General features: G+C 46.2%; 1 long non-coding RNA gene across 1 annotated transcript; it reads right to left on the bottom strand.

Moving 5' to 3' along the window:
* On the bottom strand, window positions 1-27,142 carry LOC147444081 (uncharacterized). Its single transcript, XR_015190014.1, has 3 exons — window positions 26,828-27,142; window positions 26,632-26,727; window positions 1-7,399 (listed from the first exon to the last, which is right to left on the bottom strand). It is a non-coding gene; the product is annotated as an uncharacterized LOC147444081 (long non-coding RNA).

Raw genomic sequence — 27,142 nt, 5'->3', positions numbered from 1 at the left:
TCTAGGTGGCCACATGGATGGCTGCCTCATCCGCTTTTGTAAAGTCATACATCCAAGTAATGGGTTGACGGGCTCCCGGAGTGGTGGTGCCCTGAGCCTGATTGGTAGTTGCCATGGATGAAGGCCGATGAAGAACGGGCAACCGAAGCCGAAGGTTAGGTAGAACTCTCTTCTTCTTCTTCTTCTTCTCTCTTTGAAACAAAAGTGGGGCTTGACCCTTGATATTACAATGTAAAATCATAAAGCCCGAAGGCATTACATGACAAGATAAACAATGCTGAAAAAACCCCTCTAGATATCCAAGGAATACAAAGCTGAGGGGAAAAACCACTGTCACAGGGAGGGAAAAATATCAGCAGAAGGGACACATGGAGGAAACTGAAGTAGGTCTTCATGCTCGAAGGCTTCCCCAGATGACTGATGGCGCAAACCATCAATTCATCATCTGCACCATGAAGAATAAAACCTCTCTGCAAATCTTGAACACTCAAAGAAGACCGTCCTCACAACTTGTAAAATCATCTTCAAGAAACAGGACAAGGCGGCGAAGGATGCCTTGCCATCTCTGGCAGCAATCCAAGAGCTATGGCTGCCACAACCTGCAAAGGAAAGGAAAGATGTCGGAGGCAAAAGTTGTAGACGAGGCTAAATTCCAGCAACCAGATCCCAACCCCTCCATCAAAACACCTGCAAGCAACTCCAAAAACAGGAGAAACACGAAGAACATACACAAGCAGCAACAAGCAATCAAACAACACGCCCACCCAACACAAGCAAGCAATGCAAGCAAAGACACACAATCCACCAGGCATCGCACACAAAACAAAAAACACAAGCAAACAAAACATGCTTCAAAAACCAAAGCAAGAAAATAAAGACCTACGTCGAAATAAAAAAAACAAGAAGAAAGAAAAAAGTGTTGCAGGCATAACAAGTAACATGCAGAGCCAAAAGTAAGGGGAGGGAGGAGAGAGTGGAAAACCTAAGTAACCATCGCACTGAGAAGTACGGCAGCTGCTTAGGGTGGGGAGCTTAGTCAGCTAGCAAAGCCACTGCTTCCAGGACCACCACGTGGAGGTGGTTCCCTCGTTCCCCCCCCGCCCCCCCTCTCTCTCTCTCTGAAAAAGTTTCTATATACTTTGTACATGAAGGCTTTCATAGATGCTCAGTGTAGTCGATCCCGAAAGAAGTACAGAATTGTGCAACAACGAAGGTGTGCACTATATATACATCAAGGTGGGATGTGTGATGAGTGCAAAATAAACCATCGGAGGTGCATAATGCCACGATATGCGGCCGCTATCCAAAGTAAGCAGTGTCAAAGTGCGAGACTAATGTCTGAGAAAAGAGCGTCTACGCTCCTCCGCTACCCGGGAGGAGCCAGCTGAAGTGTCCCACTGGCTACAAAGAGTATGTAGCAACTCTGACCAATTAGCAATCAATGTGTCCCGCACAGCAGAAGGCTCATACCTCAAGACATCAACGAGCCTTCCAAATGAACCAGAGTGTGATGCAACATATAGTAACAAATCTAATGTCTTGCGGCTTTTGAGTCAAAAAGACGCATAGTGTCTGGTAATATATCTAATGTGCCCCGTCTATAGCCCATCACCGTACAGAAGAAGACAGGGTCTGTCGATGATCCCTCGTAACCAAATGCAATCCTGGATACTGTTGTAACCATGCAACACCTTCCCATGTCACGATTGTGACTTTGTTACACATTCTACACTTACTCATGGTTGCAGATACAAGAAGTAACTAATCAGGAAGAACCCCTACGCCACGACTCTTCAGTCTAGAGACATGTCGCTTCATCAAGAGCCACATTCCTTCGACGATTGGTCATGTCCCTTCGCTCTATGGTTGCAACTCTTCATCCAATGGTTGCAGCTATTAGTCCAAAGAATGTCTCCTAGTCTACACTCATGTCTATTCACCATAAGACATGCCTTTTCATTTGTCTCTTCGTCTCTATATAAGGAGCCTATTGTATCACAATTTCAATCGATCGATCGATCAAACATCCGTGTTCTATTTTCTCAAGTCTAATTTCAGCTTTCAGTCTTAAGAACACATAGATAAATAGGATAAAATATGAATTAATAATAGTAATCCTCATAGTGGTATCGGAGCAAATTTTTTTCCCGGGACCCGATGATTGTGAGCCTCTTCCCTTTCCCTCTCCCGGAGTTGCATGGAAGCGGAAGAAAGATGGTACATACACACCTACGAGTATGAGGCAACCCAAACCTTCTTTTTGAATTTTATGAATATAGAAGACAAAAGCAGATGTGCGAGTGGCGTACCCAGAGTGTGCTGTCACAAACTGCTGATGTGTCAAAGCCCTGAAGAATGGAGCCAACTTGCAGATCCTGGCCGAGGGGCCTAAACCCTAAGAAGAACAAGTAACAAAAGAAGAAGTCCTACCAACTTATGGGGACCCCGTCCGATGGGGCCCCACTGACATAAAGGAAGTAAAAGAAAGTAGGACCCACACACACACTCACGCAAAAATTGATGACATGGCAGTTGTACGAAATTCCGCAAAACGCGCTGACAGCTTTTTGGCATTGCTTTTGGACCAAAAGCTTTTGAGTTTTGAAGGCTTTTCACTGTAGCTGCTTTTCAGGCCAAGGGCCTTTAAATATGAGGTTAGGGCTCATTCTCTGGCATGCTTCCTGGACAAGGTGCAGAGACTGGAGTACCAGCTTGTACTATGTTGATGCAACATAAAGAAATACCGAAAGGGACGCCAACGTTTGAAGCCAATACTCTCTGGGGTGGAATTCCGCCACTTCGCGTCGCGTGTCGTCTCTCTCTCTCAGTTCAGTTGTTATTGAAGTGCTAAAAGTCTGTTCAGTCTGTTCTTTTTTATTGGCACGTGGTGCCCGTCTTGTGACAGTGATATCAGAGCATCATGCGTGTGCTTTTCTGAAAGCACACCGGTCCTACAAAAGAGCAGACAGAGCTATTGGAATTTTTACTTGAAGTATCTTCAGCTCCTGCTGACCCCGGACTTATTAGGTACTCCCACCCTTCATCGCGCATCGGGCGCGCTCCTGTCTTCATCGCTCTGTCTTACAGGCATAAGCCATACAAAACACAATCCATAAAATTCATGGATTCAACAAAATATTTGCAGTTTCTGCCCAACGAGCTTCACGAGATTCTTTCGCGACATCCTCAGTAGAATCTTACCATACTGCAAAGTTTTCAACAATTTTTGAACCACATGTTACCCCTCTGATGCCCCGGACAGTACCTCCTGCTTCGGCATCAGAAAGTACGAGAGCTTCCAACCGGCAACCTTCTCAGCCATATGTTCCAATCGGGGGAGTCTTCAGGAATATGGTACAGCCATCTAACCCTGATCCAGTGCAACCGCCATTGCCACCACCGCCGCCACCAGGCTACAATGGTTGGAGCCCATATGGATACCCTTATTATCCATACTCTGAATATGCGCCTAACCAACCCAAAGATTTCAAAGATGACGGCACGACAGTCAAATTTTTCACTTTTTCTGGGATGAAAGTTCGCAAGAAAGCATTGCGGTTCCTACAGCAATTCGACAACATCTATGCTTTGGGGAACTATACAAAAGAATCCAAGATTTCTCGAACAACACGATTTCTTAAAGATAATGCTATGGCAATGGTGGAGTTCAATCGCCACACAACCGCATGCTCCAAGGACCTGGCAAGCTTTCAAGACAGTTTTTGCACGTAGTTACATGACTTTGATCTTTGAAGTCCGGATTTAGTAGAGTGAGGCAACTTGAAAATGCTTGCCACCGAAACCATGGACGTCTATAATCAAAGGTTTCTCGACGTATACCTTCCGGTATCCTTCTTTAAGTTCATTTCCTTAGAGGACCAGTGCGAGCGCTACATCATTGGACTACCATCACCATTGCAGGAATATTGTCTCTCCAAGCAAGTCTTTACCATGCAAGAGCTTATGGACTGTGCCGCGGTCGGCTACAAGCTCATGAAAGGAAAATTGGAGTTTACCACAGAAGAACCTCCGGCCACTAACCAGAACTCCCGGCAACAACGAACAAATTCTTGGGAATCCCGTGAAAACCAACCTCAACAGCCTCGTTTGACACAACGTCAATTGGACACCTTATTACAAGAAGGCCGATGCTTCAAATGTTTCCAAACAGGGCATACGTTTAATACACCTGAGCAAGCCTCAACATTCTCAGTGCAACCTTCTGCTCCCACGTCAAACAGATCCCCAGGGCTACCTCCGGCCAAGAAGGCTAGACCTGCTATTGGACTAGTACCCGATATTTATGGTATACACCTCGAGAGTTTTAATGAATTATGCAGGGCTTAAACGGCTTGAAAGCCCTTATTTTCTTTGACCCCGAAGCTATGAAGAACTTCATCCATCCAGAATTCTTGAAGCAGACGCATTTTGATTATGATACAAAGGGTGGAGAAATTGAAGTTGATCTAGCCACGGGGCAAACTCAGAAAGTGGTACTACTTATTGATGCACTTCTAGTGACTATACAAGATTATCATGGAAAAGCCGATTTGCACATTATGAAGTTGGGCAATTGCAACGTTCTCTTGAAGCAGACGCATTTTGATTATGATACAAAGGGTGGAGAAATTGAAGTTGATCTAGCCACGGGGCAAACTCAGAAAGTGGTACTACTTATTGATGCACTTCTAGTGACTATACAAGATTATCATGGAAAAGCCGATTTGCACATTATGAAGTTGGGCAATTGCAACGTTCTCTTGGGCATGCCCTGGCACGACAAGAATGATGCAACTCTCTAGGTCCGGAACCGAACCATCACCGTGATGCAAAGGAGCAAGCCAGTTGTCCTCAAAGTTTAGTTGTCTGAACAAAGCCCTGAATGACCTCTCTAGTTGTTTTCTAGTTAGATACTTTTGAACATTGTTTGATAAAGTATTGTTTGAAATGGATGCATCTGTTTTAAACCTGTCTTGGTGCCGATTTGAATTGTTTGACTCTGGTTTTAAATACTGGTTTCAATGATTGGTGATTTTACCCCAAGTGGAGAAGTGAGAAATACTGTTTTGGTATTGTTTGAATCTCGGAATGACGCAGGCTGATGCCAGGGGAGCGTTTCATTGTATGTTTGAGAACCTCGGAACGGTGCAGGCCGATGTTTGGGAAGCGTTCCGTTGTATGCTAGAAAACCTCCAAACGACGCAGGCCGATGCCTGGAGAGCGTTTGGTTGTATGCTTGAATCTCCAAGCAACACAGACTGCAGTCTGGGAGCGTTTGGTTGTACAGTCCTCTGAACTCATAGCCCGAACCTTTTTAGGTTATTTGCGATGGGAGTGACGAGATAGTAGTTGAGTAGCTTCATACCGCAGACCGTTTGTCTCGGGGGAGTGCTCAACGGCGCTGTTTGTTGTGTCTTCTAACATGCATATGTAAGCATTTGTGTTGCATTGTGATGTGCCAACTATTTAATATTCCTAACTGGATGAGATTGCCTGGGTATGTAATTTTAGTGCATCAAGACACCCGTGGAAGATCAATGCGGTTTGGGTGTGATGGCTAATTTTACAACGCCCGCATATCAACAGTTCCAATCTGGACGAAAGGAGAAGCCAACTCCTTGATCAAAAAGAGAAAAATGATTGTCCCTCAGAATGACCCTCGGAAATTTTTGAGCTAACTTGAGTTGTTTTGCAGATATGCTGTAATCACGGACGATTACTTTCTTTCAAGAAAGGAAGATGTCACAAATTGCTAACGTGTCAAAGCCCTGAAGAATGGAGCCAACTTGCATATCCTGACCGAGGGACCTAAATCCTAAGAAGAACAAGTTTTTTTGTTTTCGGAGTCGGGAAGGGCACGCCCTGCCGCTCCCCTCATACACCAAAAAAAGTATACAAGAAGAACGACCAGGACAATGCACCCCGAAACCGAAGGCAGACGCTTTTGTCACTAGTTTCCTCTCGACTACGAGAGTTCAGAATTATCTACACTCTTAGGGCCATGACTAATCCCTTGAGAGACCCACTTCGCCGCTTGGATCTGGGCGTGAGAACGACCAAGTACCTCTGTTCAGAGGCCCAGGTACTGCGGGACTTGCTTCGGTCTTCCCTTTGGAGTTGCCTCCTCTAGGTAACTTATCGCTCACCTCACTAAACTACCTTTGAAACCAGACGGTATTCCCCTAGGAAATGCCATACCCGCTTGGAAGGGCGTCGGCTCACAAGTGGCGTCCGCTGAGGTTGGTGATGTCTCCCGTTTGCACCTCCCAACCCCTTTTAGGTGAAGTTGACCCCCCCGGTGGGGGGATGGCACTTGGGCGCTCTTGTAGCTCATCTGGCCTCGCTTGGGAAGAATTACGTCTAAGAAGAACAAGTAACAGAAGAAGAAGTCCTACCAACTTATGGAGACCCCGTCCAATGGGGCCCCAGTGACATAAAGGAAGTAGAATAAAGCAGGACCCACACACACACTCACGCAGAAACCGATGACGTGACAACTGTACAGAATTCCGCAAAACGTGCTGATAGCTTTTTGGCATTGCTTTTGGACCAAAAGCTTTTGAGTTTTTAAGGCTTTTCACTGTAACTGCTTTTCAAGCCAAGGGCCTTTAATTACGAGGTTAGGGCTCATTCTCTGGCATGTTTCTTGGAGAAGGTGCAAAGACTGGAGTACCAACTTGTACTGTGTTGATGCAATATAAAACCGAAAGGGGCACCAAGGTTTGGGGCCAATACTCTTTGGGGTGGAATTCCGCTACTTCGTGTCGCGTGTCGTCTCTCTCAGTTTATTTGTTATTGAAGTGCTAAAAGTCTATTCAATCTGTTCTTTTCTATTGGCATGTGGTGCCCGTCTTGTGACATGTGCTGAAGATTTCCTGCTGCTCAGGCTTCGTGTGCCTCTTCATCAGGTCATGCCCTTTCAGGCATGAGTTCGCACCCCCTTCACTCGAATAGGTGATCACATAAGCCAGCAACACCCTTCACCTCTTGTAACACCCGGCACGCATGCCTCTTCATCAAATCACTCACGGGCTGCCCCTTCTTTTGCACCGTTTGGTTGTTATATGTTGCTCGTGCGTCAAAAAATCCACCCCTGCTATCGATTTAATATTCCTTAAATTAAGCCACTTAAGTTCAGCGGCCGGCCAACAAATTTGGCCCGGCCACTTCACTTAACGAAATGTGAACCTGCGTCAATTAAACAAAACAAAATCGTAACTCTTAGCATGGCATGCGATCAACCTGGCTGCTCTTGGTGGCTCCCTCTCTCTCCTCCGGTGCTCGCTCTTCAGCAATATTCATCTTGCGCGCGCAATGGCCAACAAGGTTCTCGATGTGCCTCTTCTATATCTCTCATATATTTGCGAGATCCTTGAAGAGATTCTGTCGAAAAATCCTCCTGCACCCAAAGTGATTATCATTCCGGATACTCCAGAGCCAGATCCCAAGCCAGACTCTCTCTCTCTCTCTCTCTCTCTCTCTCTCTCTCTCATATGGGCTCTCCTTTTGGCTAGATGAGTACAATGAGTGCATATCCATTCACAAGAGGCAGTTTGAAGAGAGTTAAAGAATGGAAAGAAATGCTAAAAGTGAAAATTTTGAAAAAGCCAAAAGAAGAGCTGATACAGACTATACACTCTTTTAAATTTGAGAGTGAATGGTATACGATGCCAGGTATTTCAAGTTTAGATAACATTCTTTTTATTTTAACAAGGTTGCTTGTTAGTTTAGAAGTTTAGATAGAAATCATAGTTAAGGTTTCAATAATTTTGTCGATTTAGAAGCGTAGATAGAAATTAAAGGGGCAGATAGAGGTACAATACTTTTTTGATGATGTTCAATAGCAAGAAGGAGACAAAGCAATAGAAAACTCAATTGCCTCAACCCCTCCGCCAAACGTTTTTTGGACAGCAGAGTGATCTCTTTCCCTAGCGTCCTTGGTCTCCAACAGGCATCTCTGTGACATTTGTCAAGCACTAGGTGACCTTCCAACCTTGGCGATTTGGTTCCTTGGGGGTGACCCTCTTTTTAGGTGACAGATTGTTGTATATCCTCTCCAGATCCACCTATCTCTGAGACAACACAAACAGACCAAGCATCTCCATGTACTATGTATGGGTACACATGTGTGAGAGATGAGAGAGAGAGACAGAGAGATTAAGAATGCCCCGAGAGGCAAAAAACACTATGATAGACAAATAGCACCCTTGTTTACGAGTACACAAGGTGGGGTGCCCTCTCATAAATATGGAACAAGCCTTGGTCAGCCAGCCAATCCTCACTCATGACATGCGAGAGGAGGAGGCAGCCCATAATGAGGGGGGATCGAGGGGACACGGATTTGGTTCTATGGACCCGTACTCAATGAAGCCTCGGTGGGTGGCCTCAGGACCCTATTTACTCTAGAATGTAGCCTAGCGAAGGCATGAATGCAACGATGGCCAGCCCAGGTGCATACTAACCATACAACTATGCCCTAATCCTAATCTAGATAAACCAGCAAAGTGGTGTAAACTCTTCACAACCCCTCTTTGACACTTGATGTTGAATAACCCATCAATGTGAGGTCGCAAACGAAGATATCTGCTATGGTGTTCACCACAGGACAATCCTGCACGAGCGTAGCAGCAGTCTGGGGAACTCCGGTTGGCAAGAAATCTCCACGAAATTGTCACAAGCTATAGCCGGGCTTGCTTTCCGCCATCGCCGTCGCCCAGCTCCTCTTGGCGCAGCCTCTCCCTGCCCTTGCCCCTTGCTCGATGGCTGTTGCCGCTGCCCGTTGTGCTGCCTGCTGCCCGCTGCCCCTTGCCCGCCTCATCCTTACCTTCCTCCACCCTTTCCCCCTGTGCGCCCCCCTTTCCCCCACCCTTTCCCCCCCCCTTATCCCTCCAAGTCACGCTTTCGGCTCGCCGTCAATAGGGGCGGGCTTGCCCCACTGCTCCCCCTGGTGACCGATCTTTTGCAGCTCAGCAGCACTAGGTTCCGACTGGAAACCTTTTGGACCCCCTTCAGTAGGACTTGCCTGAGGAGGCCCCGTCCACTTCAGTTCCTCCACCACCGCCTCTTCCTTCCTCAGACGCTACCGCTCCGCCTTCACATTCACCTCCCGCCCCTTCTCCTCAAACGCAGGGTACTGGACACGCTTCTACCACAAGGCGTTCTCTTGGTAGAGCTTTCGCTACGATGGGGCCCACAACCTCATCTCCCGACCCCTCCTCCTCAAACGCAGGGTACTGGACACGCTTCTACCACGAGGCGTTCTCTTGGTAGTGCTTTTGCTACGAGCCGTGTGGCTCGAGAGGGACAACCCCACCTAAGGACGCCTTTTTTGGTGCAGACTTCTCCCTTTGCAGCAGTCCCTAGAGGTTTGACTAGCTTCGACATTCGCAGACGCTGGGACTTCTTCGATTACAGCTTCACTCAGTTTCGGGTGACTTCTCTTGACCTGGAGAAGGCTAGCTTTAGAGTCCACATCCTCTTTCTTACAACTAGAGGCATTGAGGCTCTGGACACAACGGTGGGTTTCTCCTTTCCGTTGTGTGGTAGAGATCTCACAGAGTGGACCCAGCACACAATCCTTGATTGGCTCTACATTCAAGCTACTGAGTTCTCACACCACACAGGGGACTGATGGGTGACAGATCTGGTGCAGACACTTTGGCCTCTTGTCAAGTTCAGCGTGATGCCTCCGGATGCAGCGGGTTGCAGGCACGTTGTGGTGCATTTGTTTGATGACACTCATTACCCTCCTTGTTATGTATTTGTGCATGAGGGTTCTTGGACAGAGAATGTAGCCCTTCGGGCTGCACGCTAGGCTTGGGCTTGGGCGGGACAGTCACTTCTTTCGCGCTTATCTAGAGGTCGTTCGGATGCGGATTACTCCCCATCCAAACCGGCCTCAAAGATAGCAAGGTTGGCTGCTGCGGCAGCATCTGTTTTCTCTCACTAACTCCATGAGGATCGTCTCATAGAATGTGCAGGGATTAGGAGGGTCCCAGTTTCAGCGTCAGAGGGGTCGGCTGCGTCAGGAGCTTCAGAGATGCCTTGTGGGTGGTGAGGTTGACATTCTTATGCTATAGGAGCATCATCTTTGTGAGAGCCGCATTCGACGGTGTGGTCAGATTTTGTGTGGTCGCTATGAGATGTTTTGGTTAGCTGCATTTGGACCTAGAGGCATCCAAGGTGGGGTATGCATGACTATTGTGGACTCTTTGCAACAGGCCATTGTGGGTAGAGGGATTATTGTGCCAGGCAGGGCTCAGTGGATTACTATGCAGGTTTAGGGTTGCCTCATGGGCTTCCTGAACATCTATGCGCCCAATGTGGCGAGCGCACGTGCAGAGTTTTGGGCTGACATTGTAGAGTCTCTGTCTCGCAGGCAAAGCAATGGTGCATTGAGACTGACTTCAACATGTTGGAGGACCCCTCTGACAGGATTGGAGGTAGCCATATTACTGTGCATGGAGTTGAATCGGTAGCTTGGGAGAGGTTATGTATGACTACGGGTTTCTGATGTGTGGCAGCATTCTAGCTTTGTGAGGCCACTTGACAGCCCCTGGCCTTCTCTCGTTCAGAAGTGACCACTTCTGTGACTTAGGTAGGTTGGTTTGCATTCTGCTTGGGACTTCTTTTTCGGACCATGCACCATGATCCTCACAGTGACAGATAGGTAGAGGAGGGCGAGCACGATGCTTCGCATCCTTGAGAGGGTCTTGCTGGACGCTGCGCTCGGAGAGAGAATGGTGACTCTTTGGACAGAGGGCTTAGACTTGCAGGACTCTCCTGCTGACAGAGTGGCCTCTGGACTTACTTAGCTTAGTCGGCTATTTCTCCAGGAGTCTACGGCCCGCCTGGCTGCAGCGAGAGGAGCAGCAGCGTCTCCGACGAGGTGTTGCTTCCCTGCAGAGGATGCAGGAGCAGCATCCAGACAGTCCTTGGTTGGAGGAGCAGTTACAGCAGGCTCGCCAGGAGCTTGCCAACACAGAGGAGAGGCGCCACGAGTTTTCTTTTCATCGTCAAGCATCTCAGTGGACCCAGGTGGGTGACAGAGTGACAGGGGCTTTCTTTGAGAGAGTGGAGCCCCAGTCGGCGCATACCAGGGTCAGCCAATTGAGGAGGCTTGATGGGTCAGTTGCTTCATAGCCAGAGGACATGCGTACTGTTGACACAGACTTTTACCGTGACCTGCTGTCAGCAAAGCCTCGGTCAGAGCGTCAAGATGCATGTAGAGAGCAGGTGTGGACACAGATGCCTTGTCTTGTGACTGAAGAGATGCGCCAGAGTCTTGAGCTGCCTTTACAGTCAGAGGAGCTCCACGCGGCCCTCAGAGCACTTCCCCGTGGTAGCTATCCAGGTGAGGATGGTATGACTCCCAGCTTTTTCTTAGAGTACTGGGACGTGCTTGGCTCATATCTCTACAACGCTTTTCAATAGATCCTACACACATGAGAGATGCCTGACAGCATGAGTGAGGGCCTGATCTACCTCATTCCCAAGGAGGGTGGCTCCTTGGATGAGATTCGGTCCATCACCATCCTCAACTCAACCTACAAAATTCTTGCCAAGGCTCTGAGTTTGAGGATTCAGCCACTTCTAGAGAGCATCATACATGGGACACAGACAGTTTTTGTCAAGGAGCGTGGTATCCTTGACAACATCTTTACTTTTTGGGAGGCGTCAGCCCTCGCGCGCCTCCATGGTGAGGATCTAGTGATACTTCTTCTCGATTTTGAGAAGGCCTATGATAGAGTTGACTGGGACTTTTTGTAACAAACTGCTGACGTGTCAAAGCCTAAAGAATGGAGCCAACTTACAGATGCCGGCCGAGGGGCCTAAACCCTAAGAAGCAGTAGAAGAAGTGTCACAGAGTGAGGACGTGGTAACCCTAATTGCTGAAACCCTAATTCTGGAAACCCTAACCCTAAAACCTGCAAACCCTAATTTCTGCCAGAAACCCTAACTGCTGAAACCCTAATTCTGGAAACCCTAACCCTAAAACCTGCAAACCTTAATTTCTGCCAGAAACCCTAACTGCTGAACCCTAATTCTGGAAACCCTAACCCTAAAACCTGCAAACCCTAATTCTGCTGCCAGAAACCCTAAAACTGCAGAAACCCTAACCCTAACCCTAAGGACAGATTTCTGCGTTTTGCGACGTGGCAGGCTGTACGGATATCCATGATTTACGCTGGCAGCTTTTTGGCTTTGCTTTTGAACCAGAAGCTTTTGAGTTTTAAAGGCTTTTTACTAAAACTGCTTTTCAGGCCAAGGGCCTTTAAATATGAGGCTAGGGCTCATTCTCTGGCATGCTTCAGTACGAAGGTGCAGAGTCTGGAGTACCGGCTTGTACTGTGTTGATGCAATATAAAGAAATACCGAAAGGGGCGCCAAGGTTTGGGGCCAATACTCTCTGGGGTGGAATTCCGCCACTCCGTGTCGCGTGTCGTCTCTCTCCATTTCAGTTCAATTGTTATTTGAAGTGCTTAAAGTTGTTCAGTCTGTTCTTTTCTATTGGCACGTGGTGCCCGCCTTGTGACAGTGGTATCAGAGCATCAGGCGTGTGCTTTTCTGAAAGCATACCGGTCCTACAAAAGAGCAGACAGAGCTATTGGAATTGAATTATATTTGAGGTATCAGCCACTCCCACCCTTACTTCATCGCGCATCGGGCGCGCTCCCGTCTTCACCGCTCGTCTTACATGGCATAAGCCATGCAAGAGAAGGATCCAGATTTGTTTCAAGTCACTGTTTTTCTCAGAAGCAGTGCCATGCAGATGTTGATGTCTATAGCTACCAAGCAGCTTACTCCAAGTACTTGGCAAGCTTTGAAGAAAATTTTTGCCCGAAGTTATATGGTTTCTGACATCTTCCTTCGGAGTGCAACTTCTGGCAGAGTGGGGTATTCTGAAATGCTTGCCATGGAAACCCTAGCAGATTATAAATTGAAATTTCTCGACATCTCTCAGTAGATGTCTCTTCATGAGCGGATGATCTTGGAGGTTCAGTGTGATTGCTATCTCTTGGGACTACCATCGCCGCCAAAGAAACACTGTCTGTCCAAGAGCTGATGGACCATGTTGTGCTCGGCTACGACCTCATGGAAGGAACCTAACCCTAATTTTTGGTGCAGGTTTCAAGATGGAAAGTCAGTCGACTTTTCGAGCTCGATTGATGTCGAGATTGCTTTTTAAGTTTAAGTTTTGTTTGATCTTGTTTGGTGATCGCGTTTGGAATTTGTTTGAAATGGATGATATCTGTTTTGAACCTGTTTTGGTGCCGATTTGAATTGTTTGACTCTGGTTTGATACTGGTTTCAATGATTGGTGATTTTACCCCTGGGTGGAGAAGTGAGAAATACTGTTTTGGTATTGTTTGAACCTCGGAACGACGCAAGCCGATGCCTGGGGAGCGTTTCGTTGTATGTTTGAAAACCTCCGAACGACACAGGCCGATGCCTGGGGAGCGTTTGGTTGTATGCTTGTAAAATAATTGTTGGTGTGACTCCCGGCCCGGACCTGGATGGTTATGCGGGAGGAGTATTAAGAAGTCTGAGCAGTGGTTACTCTCAGCACCTCCAAACGACGCAGGCTGCGGTCTGGGGGGCGTTTGGTTGTAAAAGGCCTCTATATCTCCCGGCCCGGACCTTTCTAGGTTATGCGGGAGGAGTGATGAGGGAGTCGTTGAATATCTCCCGGCCCAGACCTTGTTAGGTTATGCGGGAGGAGTGTTCATCGGCGGCTTTATGTTTCTATGTCTTGTAACATGCATATGTGAGCATTTGTGTTGCATTGTGATGTGCCAACCACTGAATATTCCTAATTGGATGAGATTGCCTGGGTATGTAATTTTAGTGCATCAAGACACCCGAGGAAGATCAGTACGGTCTGGGTGTGATGGCTAATTTTACTACGCCGGAATATCAAGAGTTCCGATCTGGACGAAAGGAGAAGCTAACTCCTTGATCAAAACAGCCGATAGGAGCAGCTAACTCCTTGATCAAAAGAGCAGAAAGGAGAAGCTAACTCCTTAATAAAAAGAGCAAATTGATTGTCCCTCGGAATGTCCCTCGGAAATTTTTGAGCTAACTTGAGTTGTTTTGCAGATATGCTGTAATCGCGGACGATTACTCTCTTTCAAGAAGGGGAGATGTAACAAACTGCTGACGTGTCAAAGCCTAAAGAATGGAGCCAACTTACAGATGCCGGCCGAGGGGCCTAAACCCTAAGAAGCAGTAGAAGAAGTGTCACAGAGTGAGGACGTGGTAACCCTAATTGCTGAAACCCTAATTCTGGAAACCCTAACCCTAAAACCTGCAAACCTTAATTTCTGCCAGAAACCCTAACTGCTGAACCCTAATTCTGGAAACCCTAACCCTAAAACCTGCAAACCCTAATTCTGCTGCCAAAAACCCTAAAACTGCAGAAACCCTAACCCTAACCCTAAGGACAGATTTCTGCGTTTTGCGACGTGGCAAGCTGTACGGATTTCCATGATTTACGCTGGCAGCTTTTTGGCTTTGCTTTTGAACCAGAAGCTTTTGAGTTTTAAAGGCTTTTTACTAAAACTGCTTTTCAGGCCAAGGGCCTTTAAATATGAGGCTAGGGCTCATTCTCTGGCATGCTTCAGTACGAAGGTGCAGAGTCTGGAGTACCGGCTTGTACTGTGTTGATGCAATATAAAGAAATACCGAAAGGGGTGCCAAGGTTTGGGGCGAATACTCTCTGGGGTGGAATTCCGCCACTCCGTGTCGCGTGTCGTCTCTCTCTCCATTTCAGTTCAGTTGTTATTTGAAGTGCTTAAAGTTGTTCAGTCTGTTCTTTTCTATTGGCACGTGGTGCCCGCCTTGTGACACTTTTTGGGGGGCACTCTACGCAGGATGGGCTTCTCAGATGCCTGGATCAGAGGTGTGTCAGCTCTTTACAGACAGGCACACATACAGGTACTTTTGTCAGGTGGTAGAGGAGATCGTTTCATGCTCACATGTTCGGTCAAACAGGATTGCTCTCTTGCCCCCTTCCTCTTTCTGTTCTATGCTGAGGCGGTTTTTGGTTTCACAGCAGGTTGGTCTACATGGCTTAGCGCTCCCTATTCGGGGAGATGAGCTAATGGATGCTGAGTTTGTTGACGACTGAGCCTTGTACTTGGAGGGCCAAGAGGCCAACCTTCACAGGTGTGAGCAGGCTCTTGAGACCTTTCGTTGTGCATCAGGCGCATTTATCAATTGGAGAAAGACAGTGGCTTTCTCTGTTGGTAGTGCTCCTACGCATGATTGGCTACCAGGTGAGCCCTTCAGATGGATTCCCCCAGGGGCTGCAGTTCGGTACTTGGGCCGTCAGGTTGGCTTGGACTTGACTTGTCTCCGGAGCAGCAGATTGCTCCCCTCCTCCTATCCATCAAGAGGAAGTTGTTACATTGGAGCTCCGCACGACTTTCTTTGGCAGGCTAAGTTTTAGTGGCCAACCAGGTGTTGTTGGCTACTATGTGGTACATCACTTCTTGTTGGATCTTTTCGAGTTCCTGCATCAGCCAGGTAGAGAGGCTGATCAGGAACTTCCTTTGGTCAGGACGTGACACCCAGATAGCCCAGGCCAAAGTGGCCTGGCAGATCATCACTATTCCTTGTTCTCAAGGAGGGTTGGGGATCATAGACCCAGCACAGTAGAGTAGAGACCTTCTTGGGAAGTTTGTTGTCAGAGGATTACTTCCAGGGGAGGAACCCTCGAAGGAGTTTTTGCTTCAGCGGCTTAGTGCTAGAGTGCCTCATGCTGGAGGTCCCTGGCGACCTTCGACCATATGGATTTTCACAGAGATGCGCAGAGTTGGTTTGAGCAGGAGACTGGAGGACCGTTTTGTTGTGAGTCTACTCCGTTCCTGGGAGCAGCTGCGGAGAGGCCTAGAGCAGCATCAACCTACTTGCACGGAGGAGCGCATGAGACAACCCCTAGTTTGGAACCCCATGGTTAGCACTCAAAGAGGCCACTTGGTTGGTAGTAGGCCTCATGTTTCTTGGGGACCCATGGCAGAGAGTCCAGCATGCACTTTAGGTGATTGGCTACAGTTTTCAGGCTTGTCAGGGGAGCTTCAGAGCATCCAGCTTCAGGGCAAGAGAAGGGTGCAGAGCATGTGTCAGGACATCACAGAGGCAGTACCAACTGAGTGGCTTCTCCACTCGAGTCAACAGCGCCCAGATGGATGGGAGCCTTCACACAACTGGAGGTTCTCATCGCAGTTCGGGCTTGCTCAGAGACTGTCCCCTCCCTGTTTTCCGAGCTACAGGGTGTGGGTCGTTTATACCGTGTTTCAGTAGAGGCCCCACAGGTGACAGAGTGCTGTTTTCAAAGGATCAGTGCTATGGGCATCTGTGGGAGGACTTGCATCATAGATCCTGACCCAGCAGCTCTTGAGACTGGCCACTGGAGGCTGTGGGCTTGGGAGTGTTGTCCACTAGCACGAGTGCAGTGGGATCCTCGGGAGTGGTTTTGGAGGGTCCCTTTCTCCTCAGTCGACCACCAAGATGTCCCTTTCTTTCAGTACACTGTTCGTCTAGGACGTCACATACTAGCAGCACGAAGAGAGACTCGTCCTGCTGCAGCACCTCATTGGCAGGAGGAGGGTCTTACAGCTGAGTTCTTGTCAGATTTTTGGGCGAGGCTGTGGCACTTCAAACAGCCGTGGCGAGTCACTTTGTTCCAGTGGCTGGTTGCACATCGGGCTACAGCTGTTGAGAGCTGGCTTGTACATAGTGGTCTCTCGGTAGCATGCGCAGCTTGTGACCATCCTGTGGAGAGTCAGTGCCATTGTCTTTGGGATTGTCCTTTGGCACAGTAGGTTTGGCTTCGTGTCCTTCGGCTGATGCCAGCTCTTTCCACGGCACGGCATTATACTTGGGGGGCAGCTGCTTGGTCCACTCTCACGGGCCCGACGCTTCAGTTTGAGTTGTCCTCCACTAGCAGGATGATAGTGATGCAGGGGGTCGACCTACACCCCAGCCTGCTACAGAGCTTACTCCACAGGAGTGGTGCACTGAGAGAGGAGTGTTGGGAGCTCATCTGTGGCCTGACACTCTGGTTCATTTGGTAGGCCCGCTACTTTCGCATCTTTGAGGCTCACCATGTACCACCAGCAGAGACTGTTCGAGATCTTTGGCTAGAGCTGGTCCATACTCTCAGAGGACAGTTTGAGAGACTCCAGCGCAGCTCCGTTCACATGCGGGAGTGTAGAGAGGCTTTCCATCAACTCTAGCGTCTTGGGCGTTTCTTCACCATGGTCCAGGGTGTAATGAGATGGCACTATCGTCCACCTGTGTGGCTTTTCCCTCTTCCCATCTATTGATTTAGCCTCATTGTACATATGTTGTTTTTTCATTGGGAGAGTCTCCTCCTTATGATTATTGTATCCCACTCTAGAAGAGGTGGTTGTAGCCCTATGGGCAGTTTCATTAACTAATAGAAGGATCTTTTTCTCGGGAAAAAAAAAACTGTCACAAGCTGTCACAAATTGAAGACGCGGTAGTGCTACTTGGACACACACACCGGCCAGACAGATGACGTGGCAGTTGACAGAACTGCCGACATGGCAAGACAATACGGACGGCAGTAAAATGCGCTAACAGGTTGATGATGTAGCAATTCCGCGAATTGCGTTGACAGCATGCTGACATGGCAGATCTATACGGAATTCTGCTTTTTGCGCTGGTACTTTTCGTTGGTAGATTTTTGATCAGTTGCTTTTGGAACTATTTGCTTTTGAGGTTAGAAGCTTTTGGGGCTCTACATTTGGAACATCCCTTATAAATTTATAAGAGCCCTTGGGGCCTCACTCTGTAGAGCATCTGAACCCAGGGTGTTGCTATTGATTTTTGTTCGTGTGTTGCTATTCATTTCTCGCTTGGAGTGTCCAAGCCGGTTACAGTGATATCAGAGCACCGAAAGATTCTTCTTCTACGGAGACTCTGATCCTTTTTTGCAACACACGCTGACACTTTTTTTTTTTCTCACTTGAGTGTCCAAGTCGAATACAGTGGTATCAGAGCACAAAAAGATTCTTCTTCTACGAAGGATCCGATCCTTTTTTGCAGCATACGCAAACGTAGTTTTCTTTTTTTTTGAAAGAATCTTCGGACTTATTAGCCACTCCCACCCTTTGTACATCACGCATCGGGCACACTCCCACCTTCATCTCTCTGTCTTACAGGGCATAAGCCATAAGAATTCCAGATTACTCATGGGTTCTCTCAGAGAATCAGAGAGAGATAACACCTTTAGGTGGGCAGGCAAAAGAAAAGTTGAGATCCGGCGCGGAAACTGAAAAAAAGAATGAAGATTTGGACAAATTCTTGGTGGAAAATTTTGCCAAAACGGAGTACACCGAGGGACAAACACAAGAAATATTGAGTACCATGCAGACAAGCTTTGGGATTTTCCAAGGAAAAGGCAACGACTTGGCTTTCTGTCGCAAACTGGTGACGTGGCAACCCTATTAGTTGTCCTAACTTAGAGCTTTTGAAAACTTTTGCTTTTAATTTTAAAAGCTTTTGGGGCTCTACTTTTGGGGCATCCCTTGTAAGAATAAATAAGTCCTCAAGGACTCACTCCTCGGAGTATCTGGACGCAGAGTCTACGAGTGAGTACCCGTCGACTCTCTTGTACTTTGCAGACAAATTAATACAAAAAGAAATACCGAAAGGAGCGCCAGTCTTTGGGACCAATACCTCTTGGCATGGAACTACGCCAGGCTGTGTCGTCTTTTGTGAAATGTTTTGAAGTGAATCTCTATTGGGTCGCGGTAGAATCTAGACTCGAGGTGTCCAAGTTTGTTACAGTGGTATCAGAGCGCGGCCGATTTCTCTTCTACCAGAAAATCTGATCCTTTTCTCGCGACACCTATGGATTCCAACAAGAATCAGTCGACTTCTTCTGCATCTGCTAATGTGGGAGGAGATCACGAGAAAGATTTTGATGATAAAACAGAGGAAGAGTACGGGTCACCTCAGCCTACTCAGTACAAACTTGAAGAGATGGAACGTCAACAACAGGTTGACGAGTGCACAAAGCATCTGATTAAATTTACGAAGGATCCACAGTTTGCAAAATTTTTGTCTCAGCAATCCATCGCAGAAGCGTACACCCAGTGGACAGAAAGCCACAGTACCATCATTCAAACCGGCAATCAAGAAAGCTCCTTCTCCGAGGATGTTTACAGAGCAAGAATTACAAGAGGTGGTTCAGACACAGATCAATCAGCTTTTGGACGCAAACAACCAATCCAAAAAGCAAGAGGAAAAGCACAAAGGGACTGACTTCCCGAGTTATTTGGGTCGTCAATCTTCTTTTGCATCGGCAAGAAGCAAAAGAAGCGTGTACGATTTGAAGGACTACCCAGTTCTTCTTTTCTTCTTCTTCTTCTTCTTCTGACAGTTCTTCTAGCTCTTCTGAATCGAGCGAAGAGGATAGAAAAGGCAAAAAGAGAAGCAAAAAGCAAAGCTTCGGAAAGGGCAAGAAAAAGGCAAAGAAACCCACATTTCTCTCAGTTTCTGACAGTTTTGCAGAGGAGTCATCCTCTGACAGTTCGCACTCCGACGACCACATGTTTTATGCAGACAAGAAGCATGTTTACAAAGCCAACCAATATAACTTTCTCGAAGACAAAAGCAAGAAGTAAAAGAATTGAAAGAAGGTGGACAGTCGATTAAATTTGAATCCTTTTCTAGGTTCCGAGATGCTTCGAGGGCTTTGGCCTTCATTCAGCACTTTGACATAGCCTTCTCTGGAGGGCATTACTCAAAGCACTCCAAGATTAGGAAAGCTACATCTTTCTTCAAAGGAAATGCTCGAACATGGTGGTCCACTCTTCTTCTGAAGAAGGAAGCTCCAGTTAAATGGTTGAAATTCAAAAGGTTCTTTATTTCTTCCTGGCTGACTCGGGAGTATGAACGAGATATGCAAACTGCTTGGAATCATCTTCGGATAACCAAGGCAAATTCTTTGGATGCTTATTGCGAGAGATTTTGAGTCTCTTTTCTACCAACCTCTTCATTTAAGAGGTCTCGTTTAAGGAACAGATTGAGCGGTTTAGCTGTAGACTCCCTATAGAGATCCGAGACTACTGCCTGGAACAAAAGTCGAAATCTATTCAAGAATTGATGGATCATGCGAAACGAGGTTTTGCTATACATTCGGGAAATTTGACTTGTTCCGCTGACGAGATCTTGCTCAGAGAACCCAACAGACCTCTCACAATGAAAGTAGAAAAAGAAACAGTTTCCAAGAAAAGAAAGACAAGGATACACCACCCCTGCTCGCTCTGAGAGAGAGAGACGATTACATCAAAGAAGGGAAGTGTTTTGGCTGCAGGGAACATGAAGACAAGCCAGAGAGTTCAAGAGCAGCAGAGAAATGTGGCAGAAAAGGCAAGAGAAAGCAGGACTAGTTCCAGATTGCATGGGTAATGACCCAAGCATGATTGATGGAAGTACAAAACTTTGCCGAGCTTGGGCAAAGTGAAACATCAAGATTACACCCAATAGAATGGGACTGCCAGAAGAGGCAGTTCTAGTGTTAGGTGCAGCGGAATGAATGTTGTATTTTCTCAAGATTAGTGATCTTTATTGCTCAAGGTTCCTTTTAGTTCTTTAGGGAAAGAGAGAGCTTTCCGTCTTGTAGAGTGCTGTGGTCACGAACAAAGTGAGTGGATTGTGCGTGCAAGTGAATGAGACTGAGAGAAGGAGAGAGAAGAGATATGACACCCGAGAGTTGTAAAACCGTCCTCTGAAGGCCCCACTCTCGTCGGCGAGAGTGGTCTATTCTTTGATTGCACAAAGGTGTACAATGCGTATGCAATGGACTATGCAACTTGGTCTATGCCAATGACGACGACGGTGACGACGACGATGATGACGACGATGGCTGAAATCTGAGATCTTCTAATCACTGAATTTCGGGACTGTTTCGGTGGCTGAAAATGACTGTTTTGGCTGCGTTTTCTTGGCTGAAAAATGAGGTTTCTTAGGGCTGAAAACTGATGGTCTTTACGGGCTGAATCTGCTACACTTTAGGTGAATATTGCCGGTCTTAATTTGCTACTGAAATCCAAAAACGCCAGGGGCTGAAATTGGTCCTTCTGTCGCCGGGGTTCTGCAAATGCAAAAACGCTAGGCTGATCTGTTGTGTCGTGATGACGCCGGGGCTGATCTGCTGTGCACAAATCGCCAAGGCTGATCTGATGCAAGAACGCTAGGTCTCCTGTGGAGAAAACGCCAGAGTAGTCGCGGGGGTTGGTCTTGCTAAGAAGTTGCTGTTAAGCAAGGTGCTCCTGCTGCCTCTTCTGCCAGAAAGTGTGAACTTTGGTTTGCTTATATATTAACTTAGCAAAATTGCCCTACCTACTTTTGTTGGAAAGTCACTCAAAAATAATAAGTGAAAATCCCAATAAATAGGAAAATAGGCTAAATGCACTGGAAAATTCCCCTAACTGATGCTAATGGATTTTGATGGGAATTCCGATGATCATGTCGTGTGCAACCGGAGGATATGCATCTATGCTAAGTGATTGGGCATGCACGGTCTACGAATACTCACAAAAGTGTCAGATCACTGCTAATCTAAACTAATGGACTGACTGAACCCTGCTGTGGTGTAGCTTGTCCACGGACACATAGGGTTGGGATGTGTCACGTGAAATCTAGCGGCACCTGGACGGGACATAGCCATTACACTGTCATTGGCAAACTTCGGTTGCATTGTCAGGGGTATTTGGGGCACGAGGACTTTTACATAATGCCCTTGAAGGTTGTGACGTCCTCCTAGGAGTCCCTTGGTACCTTAAGAACAACGCCGTGGTCGATATCGGGCAAAGAAAGCGACTTTGACAAATGAAAAGGGCCGAAAAATTATACTTATGTAAAATTGAAGGGCGAGTCTGTCCCTATTGTATCGGCTTCAGCCATTTCCAAATTAATGAAATCCAGTCTCTTTGTTTACTCGATCTACTTGAAAGAGTTAGATGATGAACACAGAACGAACATGTCTGAACTTGATAAAGAACGCCAAGATTTTCTCCACACTCATGCCGATTGCTTTTTTGAGGGTCTGCCAGGCGAGTTGCCACCATCTCGTCCTGAGGATCACTCTATTGATCTGATACTTGGAAGCACATCACTGAACCGGCCACCTTACCGGGTTAGCCGAGCCCAGAATGAAGAGATTATGAACCAAGTGAAAGACCTTTTGGAAAAGGGTCTTATTCAGCCGAGTACTCCACCCTACTGCTCTTCAGTGTTGTTGGTTTTAAAGAAAGACTGGTCTTGGAGAATGTGCATTGATTACAGAGCTCTCAATAAAATCACCATCAAGAACAGATTTTCGATTCCAAGGATCGATGATATTCTTGACCGACTACAAGGATCCTCCTATTTCAGCAAGATTAATTTAAAAAGCGGATATCATCAGATTAGAAGCGCACCGGGAGATGTCTACAAGACAGCCTTTTGGACGAGCTTCGGTTTATATGAATTTTTGGTGATATCTGGCCTTACCAATGCTCCAGCAACTTCCAATCAAATGATGGATAGGATTTTCAGAGAGTACAAATCGTTTGTCGGTACTTTCTTTGATGACATTTTAGTCTTCTCCAAGGATGAAGCAGAACATAGACACCATCTGCTTCAGGTCTTTCAGGCGTTGCGAGATCACAAGTTAGTTATCAATACCAAAAAGAGTGATTTTTTCTTGCTGAAGATACACTTTTTGGGACATATCGTCTCAACAGCAAGAGTACAGATGGACCTGGCCAAGATTGAGACTATACGTGATTGGCTCGATTTGAAGAATGTTCATGAAGTTAAAAGCTTCTTGAGCTTATGTTCTTACTACCGGCGGTTCATTCGAAAGTTTGCAAAGGTAGCTTCCCCTTTGCACGTTCTGACACAGAAAAGAGTCTCTTTATCGTGGGGACCCACAGAGGTAACTGCCTTTCAGACATTGAAAGAGAAATTGAATACGGGACCAGTATTGACTTTGCTAGATTTGCAAAAGTCATTCGAAGTATATTGTGATGCTTGTGGTCGTAGTCTGGATGCGATCTTAATACAAGAAGGCCATGTCATTGCCTATGAGAGCCGATTGTTTTCAAGGCCGGAATTGACAGGAAAAATTTATGAGAAAGAGCTTTTGGCGGTTATCCATGCTCTTACTCAGTGGCGACATTACCTACTCGGAGCCGATTTTACAGTCTTCACTGATCATCAGAGTTTACGCTACTTGTCAAAGAAGTAGCTTTCGAAAAAGCAGATGCGGTGGGCTAACATCTTGTCACAGTTTCACTTCCACATTGTCTATATACAGGGACAGAAGAACTTGGGTGGCAGATCTTTGTCCCGGAAGCCGTTAGTCTTGGCTATTTCCGCGATTCATTATAGAAGCTTCGAGGACATGGTTGATCAGTACACCACAAATACGGATTTTTCATTTATATTCACCCGAATACAGAATGGGGAGGTAGTAGCAAGATATTCCATGCGGGATGGCTACTTGATGAAGAAAACGATGTTGTGTGTTACATAGCCGCTGAGGGAAAAGGTTTTGACAAAGTGCCATTGTCCACCTTTTACGGGTCACCGCGGCATTGACACCACCTTGAAAAGTGTGGAGCGTTACTTCTTTTGGCCGAGACTCAAGAAGGATGTGGACGACTTTGTACGCAATTGCGTGGTATGCCAAAAAAAAGTTTGACAGGCATAAAGCACAGGGTTTGTTACAGTCTTTACCCATTCCCACCCACCTCTGGGAAAGTATTGCTATGGATTTCATTTTTGATCTCCCGAAGACACAGAGTGGGCATGATGGCAGTTGGACTGTCATCGACAGATTTAGCAAGCAAGCTCTCACTTCATTCCAGTGAAGAAAACAATCAAGCCGGATCATTTAGCGAGACTGTTCATTGCACAAATTTCAGATTACATGGCATGCCAGAGACAATAGTCTCTGACAGAGAACCTCGATTCACGAGTTTGTTTTGGAAGGCTATTTGGGAGAACATTGGCACACAGTTGCAGTTCTCGTCATCTTTCCACCCGCAAACAGATTGACAATCTGAGATTGCAAATTCAGTCGTACTAGATTTATTGAAGTCTTACATTTCTGATCAGAAGACTCAATGAATTGCCCTTGGTGGAATTTGCCTACAATAACACGATCCACTCTTCGACGGAGAAGGCGCCATTTGAGATCATTGAAGGTGCTTCGAAGGTTCCACCCTTCCTTAGCAAGAAAGATAAGATTTTTGAAACCGACCAGTACATGAGGAACTTGGACATTGCTTTTGCCAAGGTCCGGGAGGCTTTAACGAAATCTCAAGAAAAACACAAGAAAGTAGCAGATCGACACCGTCCTGATTTGAAATTAAAGGAAGACGATTGGGTGCTCTTTCGTTTTGAGAAGGCACGCCTAAGAAAGAAAAAGAGAAAGGAGCGGTTTTTTCCAAAGCTTAGCATGAGATACTATAAAAGATGAATGATGTCTCCTTTAGACTGAAGCTACCCGATACTTGGAAGATTCACAATGCTTTTCATGTGCCCTTGCCAAAGTACAGACTTGCCTGACAATAGAGTTCCGCGAACAAAGACTCCAAGAAGAAAATACCCTCAAGATTCGCATTGGTGAGCTCCCCTCGCGATGGTCCATCACCGAGGACACTCCCGAAGAAGCAATCACCAAGCTCAACGACATCCTTCAACCGTTTAAAATCAAACCCGAAACGTTTTCTTGGATCAACAACACACATAGGCAAGTGCCACCCGAACATTGTCTTCTCACTTTCAAAAACAAAGAGGATAAGATGCAGTTACTACGACAAGTTGAACTCCTCAAAGGGACAGATTTGGATCAACGAGGAGCTGACGACAAATCGACTAAAGATAAAAAAGAGCGAGCTCAAGAAGATGCACGTAACCCGCAAGCAAGATAAATGGGCAATATATCGAGGTGGTAAAGCCATCGTCCAAGAGTTTCGAGCCCCTAAAAAGACTCTGTCTAACCCTCCCTAGATCTTGTTTTCTTTTTTATTTTCTTTTACCCTGATGATTTGACCCTCAGTCCTTAACTAATATGTATCCGATGGCTTCACTTAAAAGCAACGAATCAATGTAATATTTTTTGTGATGGTCCATGGGTCATATCTGACCTACATGGACGATAAATCAATCAATCTATCTATCTATCTATCTCTCCCCTACACCCATGCACTCACACATGGTAATTGGAATATAATCATTGTGTTTCTCCGATTGGACATTTGTAAGCCTATCAACACTCCTTTCACAACCGTTCAGTATGCAAGAGTTATTTCTACACATACCTTTTGCCTTAAAGCAGTATACACACTTTGCAGGGACGAAGATTCACGGAGTTCAATAGTTTCTACACTGCTTGTAACAGTTTCATAGAGATTTTTGGCCAATCGAAGTTCCCCAGACTGGTTGCTACGCTCATGCAGGATTATTTTGTGGTTGACATCAGAGCAAATATCTTCGTTTGCGACCTCACATTGATAGGTTGTTCAACATTAAGTATCGGAGAGGGGTTGTGAGAGTTTACACCACTTTGCTGCTTTATCTAGATTAGGGTTAGGACGTAGTTATATGGCTGATATGCACCCAAGCTGATCACCCTTGCATTCATGCCTTTTCTAAGCTGTATTTTAGAGTAAATAGGACCCTGAGGCCACCCACCGAAGCTTCATTGAGCATGTGTCCATGAAACCAAATCCGTGTCTCGTCGATCCCTCCTCATTATGAGCTATTCCCTCCTCTCGCATGTCATGAGTGAGGACTGACTGATCGACCAAAGCTTCTTCCATATTTATGAGAGAGCACTCCATCTTGTCTATCCATAAACAAGGGTGCTTATTTGTTTATCATAGCGTTTTTGGCCTCTCATGGCATTTTTTATCTCTCTCTCGCTCTCTCTTATCTCTTTCATCTCTCACACACATGGTATATGGGGATAGTTGGTCTATTTGTGTTTTCTCAAAGATAGGTGGATCTAGAGAAAATACATAACAATTTGTCACCTAAAAAGACGATCACCCCCAAGAAACCAAATCGCCGTGGTTGAAAGATCATCTAGTGTCTGACAAATGTCATATAGATTCCTTATTGGAGACAAAGGACGCTAGAAAAAGAGATGTCATTCTGCTGCTCAAAAAACGTCAGCGGAGGGTTGAAGCAACTGAGTTTTTTACTGCTTCGTCTTCTTCTACTATTGAAGATCATTAAAAAAGTGATATATCTCTATCTGTCCCTTTAATTTTTATACATGCTTCTAAATTGACAAAATTATTAAAACATTAACTATGGTTTCCATTTAAACTTCTAAATTGACAAGCAAACTTGTTAAAATAAAAAGAATGTTATATAAACTTGAATACCTGACATCGTATACCATTCGCTCTCAAATTTAAAAGAGTGTATAATCTATATTAGCTCTTCTTTTGGCTTTTTCAAAATTTTCACTTTTAACATTTCTTTCCATTTTTTAACTTTCTTCAAACTACCTCTTTGTGAATGAATATGCACTCGTTATATTCATTTAACAAAAAAGAAAGCCCATATGTGAGAGAGATGTGTCATTATCTTTACTTTTGTTACCACCAACCGGCTGTCCACATTGCTGTGTCTGCTACCCACAGAAAGAAGAGCCAAGAATGATGCATCCATTGCTCTCGTTGTACTCATCTAGCAAAAAGAAAAACCCATATGTGAGAGAGAGATGTGTCATTATCTTTACTTTTGTCATCACCAACCGGCTGTCCACACTGCTGTGTCTGCTACTCACAGAAAGAAGAGCGAAGAATGTTGCCTACACTACTCTATCTGCTGCGCGCGAAAAGAAGCGCAAAGAGCGAAGTGACGATGGCCGAAATAAACTTTTCTATTGTCCAAGAGATTCTCTTTCTGTTTGTCGATCGGAGACGGTCGACTCTCTCTCTCTCTCTCTCTCTCTTTCTATTGTGGTCGAGACAAGCGGCGAACTCTCTCTCTCTCTCTCTCTCTCTCTCTCTCTCTCTGGGCAGGCCGCTGCAGCCTCTCTCTCTCTCTCTCTCTCTCTCCCGTGTGCGAGCAGGGCAGGACTCGTTGCTCGGCGGCAAAG

The sequence above is a fragment of the Adiantum capillus-veneris genome, chromosome 13 (assembly GCF_014529385.1).
Source record: "Adiantum capillus-veneris isolate H3 chromosome 13, ASM1452938v2, whole genome shotgun sequence".
In the NCBI taxonomy this organism is placed as follows: Eukaryota; Viridiplantae; Streptophyta; class Polypodiopsida; order Polypodiales; family Pteridaceae; genus Adiantum; species Adiantum capillus-veneris.
The sequence above is the reverse complement of the archived record's forward strand: the minus strand, read 5'-3'. Positions and strand labels throughout refer to the sequence as shown.